Source organism: Echinops telfairi, unplaced genomic scaffold, assembly GCF_000313985.2.
Source record: "Echinops telfairi isolate 266 unplaced genomic scaffold, ASM31398v2 ScPeMD7_19;HRSCAF=73, whole genome shotgun sequence".
NCBI classification, from domain to species: Eukaryota; Metazoa; Chordata; class Mammalia; order Afrosoricida; family Tenrecidae; genus Echinops; species Echinops telfairi.
In genome coordinates this window covers 6,629,624-6,635,637 of record NW_022103916.1, presented here as the reverse complement: position 1 = coordinate 6,635,637, position 6,014 = coordinate 6,629,624, and the positions used below count along the sequence as shown (strand labels likewise).

The following is a 6,014-nucleotide window of genomic DNA, read 5'->3' as shown; positions in this document are numbered from 1 at the left end:
GGGCTCAAGTAGAAAGAAAATGTTTTGAGAATGATGAGGGCAACAAATGTACAAATGTGCTTGACACAATGGATGGATGTATGGATTGTGATAAGGATTGCTGAATCTTCTTGATTGACTTTTTTATCCCTACATGATGTCCATATTCACCTTTACCTCTTTGAACAGATTTTGTTTTAAATCTCCTTTGTCTGGCATTCAAATTGTTACCCTAGCTCTCTTGTGGTTATTATTTGCATGGAATATTTTTTCTATCTTTCTACTTTCAACTTAATTGTTTCTTTGAGTCTAAGGTGTGTATTTTGTAACCAACATACAATTGGATAGTTGTTTTTTTTAAAAAAAATTGCTTGCTAGGAAATGCCACCTGAACAGGCAGCATTTAGCAATTGGTTAGCCATTTGACAAGAAAGCATCCTGAGGAAAAGGATGAGGCTGCCTGCTCTTGTAAAATTAGAACAGTTTCATAAATCCTATTCTGTCCGATTGGGTCAATCTGAGTCAGGATTGACTCAGTAGCAGTGGATTTTTTGGGTGGGTAGTGCTATCTCATTATGAGTTTAATTTTTTTTTCAAAGTAATGGCATCACATTATTTATTGTTAATCTCTTGATGCAGAAACATAAAAACCAAGGAAAAATCAGGTATTTGCCAATACAAGTTCAATCGATGAGATGGTGGCAAAGTCATAAACTTGGCATGAGAGGCCCCTTGTGAGTCTGGGTAAATACGGCATGCATCACATGGGGCGCTCATTACAGACCCAGCTTGGTTCTTCTCCAATGTCTTCTCTTGGAGTTGTATTTGGTCTTATTACCAGTTCACTAATTTTCCACTCTGTCAACTATTTTGCTATTGATCCCAATTTTTGAGACTTTTAAAAACTTTTGTTTTAGGTGTACTTGAAGAATTTTTATGAGACTGTTTTAGATTGTGCCATTCATTCTGACTCACAATGACCCTATAGGACGGAGTAGAACTGCTCCATAGGGTTTCTTAAGCAGAAATCATCATGGGATTAGATTGCCAGATCTCTTTGTGGAACTGCTGGTGGGTTTGAACTGCTCACATTTTAGTTGGCAGCTGAGCGCTCAACCATTACACCAGCAGGGCTCCTTTTTACTTGGTGCTTTAAAGTACTTGGCAAATAATTCACTATCTATCATCTCAAGTGTTAACATCTGTCCATTGTCGTTACCCCCCCCCCCTGCATTGTTTGAAATCTCCTTGGCTCTTGGTTTGGCAAGTGATGTTTTTTTCATAAGTCCTTAGAGCTCATTTAAGCATTCTATTTTCCCAGACTTCCACCGACATACATCATGCTGGTGGAGAAAGGAGTGTACCACTTATTACAGCCAAATGGGAGTGGTAATCTGGAAGTTCTGGCTTCCCAATAGGCCTCTGCTGATGGGAAGTGGTTTTTTGTTGTTGTTGTTTTGGCTTTTTTCTGTGGTGCTTGGCTAGCATAGGGTGAATATGATTATTATAAAAAGATGTTTGTCTTTCTAGGTTGACCTTTGCTCATTCGTTTAGCGAAAGATAACAGACATTTCTTTGGAGGCCCTTTTTGCATCTGTGACTGTTGGCATTCTGACCTGCTGGCGTCTACAGTACCCATTACAGGATGTAAATTCAAACCCACTGCCATCAAGTCCATTCCGGCTCACAGCGACCCTATAGGCAGGGAAGGAATGCCACTGTGGGTTTCTGAGACTGTCACCCTTAACCAGAGTAGCAACCCCAGCTTTCTCTCATGGAGTGCCTGGTGGTTTTACACTGCTGGCTTTGTGGTGAGCAGCCCAGAGTGTACCACTGTACCATCGGGGAACTCATGGCCAGGTTATTGTTCAATTCCCAAGATCCCTATTCAGTCCGCCATCTTCTCTCTAATCTTTAAAGTTGTTTAATCTTTGTTTCATCTATTTTAACTGAATCTTGTGTGATGGATAAGGAGCAGTGTATTATTTGTGGAACTAATTTCTTTTATAAAAATTAATAAAGACTAGTCCCAAGGAGGTGAAGGTTAAATATATCCCAAGCGTCTCACTTTTCAAAAAGGCTATACTGCTCCATTATCCCTGATAGCAACCGCCTCTGCTACCCTTATGTTCAGGGATCTGCAATTCACTTTAATGACCACACAGAACTCAAAGTGTGAGGGGAAATGGCTCACAGAGTTGTGGGTGCCAGTTTACGTCCCAAATCCAAAGTTCAGAGATCCATCTGAAGGACCTGGAAACTGGTGAAATCAAGTCAGGAGAGAAGCTGAAACTTAAGCCCCAAGAGAGAGGCAGAGAGAGGCAAACTTAGATGCAAAGTCCAAAGGGCAAGCTCTACTCTTGGCTTTCTTTACTTGCTGGTAGTAAAGTCCCACTCACAACGAACCCTGTTCGCAATCTAGATCCATCAGGGAAAAGTTACTGGTGGGCGTAACAAAGACTGACTGGGCCTAGAAGAGGCACACAGGTAATGCACTGCAGTGCAGCATTGATGTCAGCGTTTTGGAACCAGCAGTCAGTCCATCTGGTAATTGGTTGTTATCAAATGATACTGAAAATTAATGATTGTTGTGTAAATGTCTCAATAGAATACTAGAGACTTAGAGAAAGGCCACAGGCCTTTATAAAATTCCCTTTTCTTTAAAGTGTCAATGTGACTTCTTTTCCAGTCTTCCCTTCAAAAAACTCACTCTTTCTGTTCAAACCTTAAAAAAATAAAGTGTGAATGTTTATTGCATATTTTAAATCATTTTTAAAGTGCTTCTTTCTCCATACTTGCATCGGTAATTCTGTTAAGCTAATATATGCGTAGTTCCAGTACATTGGAAAAAGAATGTCAAATGTCAGGATCAGAGGAACATTCACAAGAAAGTAAGAAACTGGTGGCAGACCTAGCACACATGTACTACTCAGAGTCCGCCTACCTTCTGCTACACCCACCTCCCCACCTCCCCCCACAGTATAATTCAAGTCATGTATTTAAATGAAAAATCAGAGGCCACAAGGCAGGGATCCGGAAGCGACAGATACTGATTTAGTACGGATTCCTAGCCCTGGATAGTGCTGCGTGGATGAGGAAGATGATTGATTTCATAGGTAAGAGCATTTGACACTGTTAAGGCGCACTGGCATTGTAGTAGGTTAGGCATCGGGCTGCTCACGGCAAGATCGGCAATTCAAACCACCAGCTGCTCCACAAGAGAACTCAAACTCCCAGGGGCACTTCGATTCTGTCCTATAGGGTCACTAGGAGTTGGGATCAACTCAATGGAGTGAGTTTGAGGGGTTTTTTGAACCTCGTTAGGATTCAATGGGCGTTCTGTTTATGAATTTCTATATTCTGAAGTTCAAACATCCTTTGTTCCTTCCCTTCCAGGTCAGTCACCACGAACGGAGGTGTTCAGCATGTTGCTCCAGCATTGATGAAGCCCTGATGAAGAGGCAACCTACCCTGTCGAAATAGGAGACTTGACTTGGTACCAACTACTGTGCAATACTGCTGAGCAAGAATCTTTGTGAGCTGTTCACCTCTGATGGATAGGCACAATGATTGCGCTGAAAGTTCCAGTGAAGAAGTGGCAATGCAGTGTAGCTAATTGTTGCCATAAAATAGGAAGACCTTTAGTTCCCAGCTTGAACCTACCCTGGCTGGAGCCATTTGAGCAAGATGTTTGCACAACAAAGAGGAAATGTGATTTGGTGCCATTTCCTATCACCAAGTGTCTGGACAAAAGCATCGATGTGAATAAGGGCTAAGTGCAGTCCCCTCTCTCGCAATTAAATCACTGAATATGAAAGTTCTAGGTGGTACTGTTTTAAGCCTGACTCATTCCGTTCTCCTTCCAATAGCTCTCCTGATTAGAACCTATATTAAAAGAGTTTTAAAAATGTTTATCCTTGTGTAGTGAACCCTAAACAAATGAGCTGAAACAAATTCACATGGCTTTTAAATTGTTCTAGCTGGTGTTTTTTATGACTCTGGAATCATGTTAATAACAGTCTTGTTTTATATGATTACAGTTATGTGTCAACTTGATTAGGCCATGACTGTAATTTGGCAGATATATGATGTAATCCTCGCCTATTATGGGATCTGTTATGAACAGAAAACCAGTTATAAGGGGAGTGTCCATGGGGTGTGGCCTGCATACAATATATACAGATGTTCTGGCAAAGCTTACTTTAACGAGATCCTACATTGGACTCATACTCCTCTGACTTCTGGTTCTTCAGATGTGATTCAGCAGCCAGACATCTGGCATGCAGGTTTTGGATTTGCCACCTCCCAAAGCCTGCCATTTCACCTACTGATTTGTGGTTTATCAGCAACCATGAGTCAGAAGCCTCCAGCCTGAGGTCTGACCCATGGATTTGAAACTACAGGTCTTCACAACTGCATGAGCCACTTCTCTCTCTCTCTCTTTTTTAAAAAAAAAAATCATTTTATTGGGGGTTCGTACAATTCTTATCACAATCCATCCATGTGTCAAGCACATTTGTACATTTGTTGCAATCATCATTCTCAAAACATTTGCTTCCTACTTGAGCCCTTAATATCAGCTCCGCATTTTCCCCCTCCCTTCATTCCGGCTCACAGCGACCCTATAGGCAGGGAAGGAATGCCACTGTGGGTTTCTGAGACTGCCACCCTTAACCAGAGTAGCAACCCCAGCTTTCTCTCATGGAGTGCCTGGTGGTTTTACACTGCTGGCTTTGTGGTGAGCAGCCCAGAGTGTACCACTGTACCATCGGGGAACTCATGGCCAGGTTATTGTTCAATTCCCAAGATCCCTATTCAGTCCGCCATCTTCTCTCTAATCTTTAAAGTTGTTTAATCTTTGTTTCATCTATTTTAACTGAATCTTGTGTGATGGATAAGGAGCAGTGTATTATTTGTGGAACTAATTTCTTTTATAAAAATTAATAAAGACTAGTCCCAAGGAGGTGAAGGTTAAATATATCCCAAGCGTCTCACTTTTCAAAAAGGCTATACTGCTCCATTATCCCTGATAGCAACCGCCTCTGCTACCCTTATGTTCAGGGATCTGCAATTCACTTTAATGACCACACAGAACTCAAAGTGTGAGGGGAAATGGCTCACAGAGTTGTGGGTGCCAGTTTACGTCCCAAATCCAAAGTTCAGAGATCCATCTGAAGGACCTGGAAACTGGTGAAATCAAGTCAGGAGAGAAGCTGAAACTTAAGCCCCAAGAGAGAGGCAGAGAGAGGCAAACTTAGATGCAAAGTCCAAAGGGCAAGCTCTACTCTTGGCTTTCTTTACTTGCTGGTAGTAAAGTCCCACTCACAACGAACCCTGTTCGCAATCTAGATCCATCAGGGAAAAGTTACTGGTGGGCGTAACAAAGACTGACTGGGCCTAGAAGAGGCACACAGGTAATGCACTGCAGTGCAGCATTGATGTCAGCGTTTTGGAACCAGCAGTCAGTCCATCTGGTAATTGGTTGTTATCAAATGATACTGAAAATTAATGATTGTTGTGTAAATGTCTCAATAGAATACTAGAGACTTAGAGAAAGGCCACAGGCCTTTATAAAATTCCCTTTTCTTTAAAGTGTCAATGTGACTTCTTTTCCAGTCTTCCCTTCAAAAAACTCACTCTTTCTGTTCAAACCTTAAAAAAATAAAGTGTGAATGTTTATTGCATATTTTAAATCATTTTTAAAGTGCTTCTTTCTCCATACTTGCATCGGTAATTCTGTTAAGCTAATATATGCGTAGTTCCAGTACATTGGAAAAAGAATGTCAAATGTCAGGATCAGAGGAACATTCACAAGAAAGTAAGAAACTGGTGGCAGACCTAGCACACATGTACTACTCAGAGTCCGCCTACCTTCTGCTACACCCACCTCCCCACCTCCCCCCACAGTATAATTCAAGTCATGTATTTAAATGAAAAATCAGAGGCCACAAGGCAGGGATCCGGAAGCGACAGATACTGATTTAGTACGGATTCCTAGCCCTGGATAGTGCTGCGTGGATGAGGAAGATGATTGA

The 6,014-nt window shown here is 41.6% G+C and overlaps 1 protein-coding gene across 1 annotated transcript in view; it reads left to right on the top strand.

The window, feature by feature from the left end:
• Positions 1-4,035, top strand: part of CHST7 (carbohydrate sulfotransferase 7) — a 36,832-nt gene extending 32,797 nt beyond the window's left edge. The window contains exon 4 of the mRNA XM_013007359.2: positions 3,376-4,035. The gene's annotated coding sequence lies outside the window, so the exon portion shown is untranslated. The remainder of the gene's footprint in view (positions 1-3,375) is intronic.
• Positions 4,036-6,014: the final 1,979 nt, after the last annotated feature.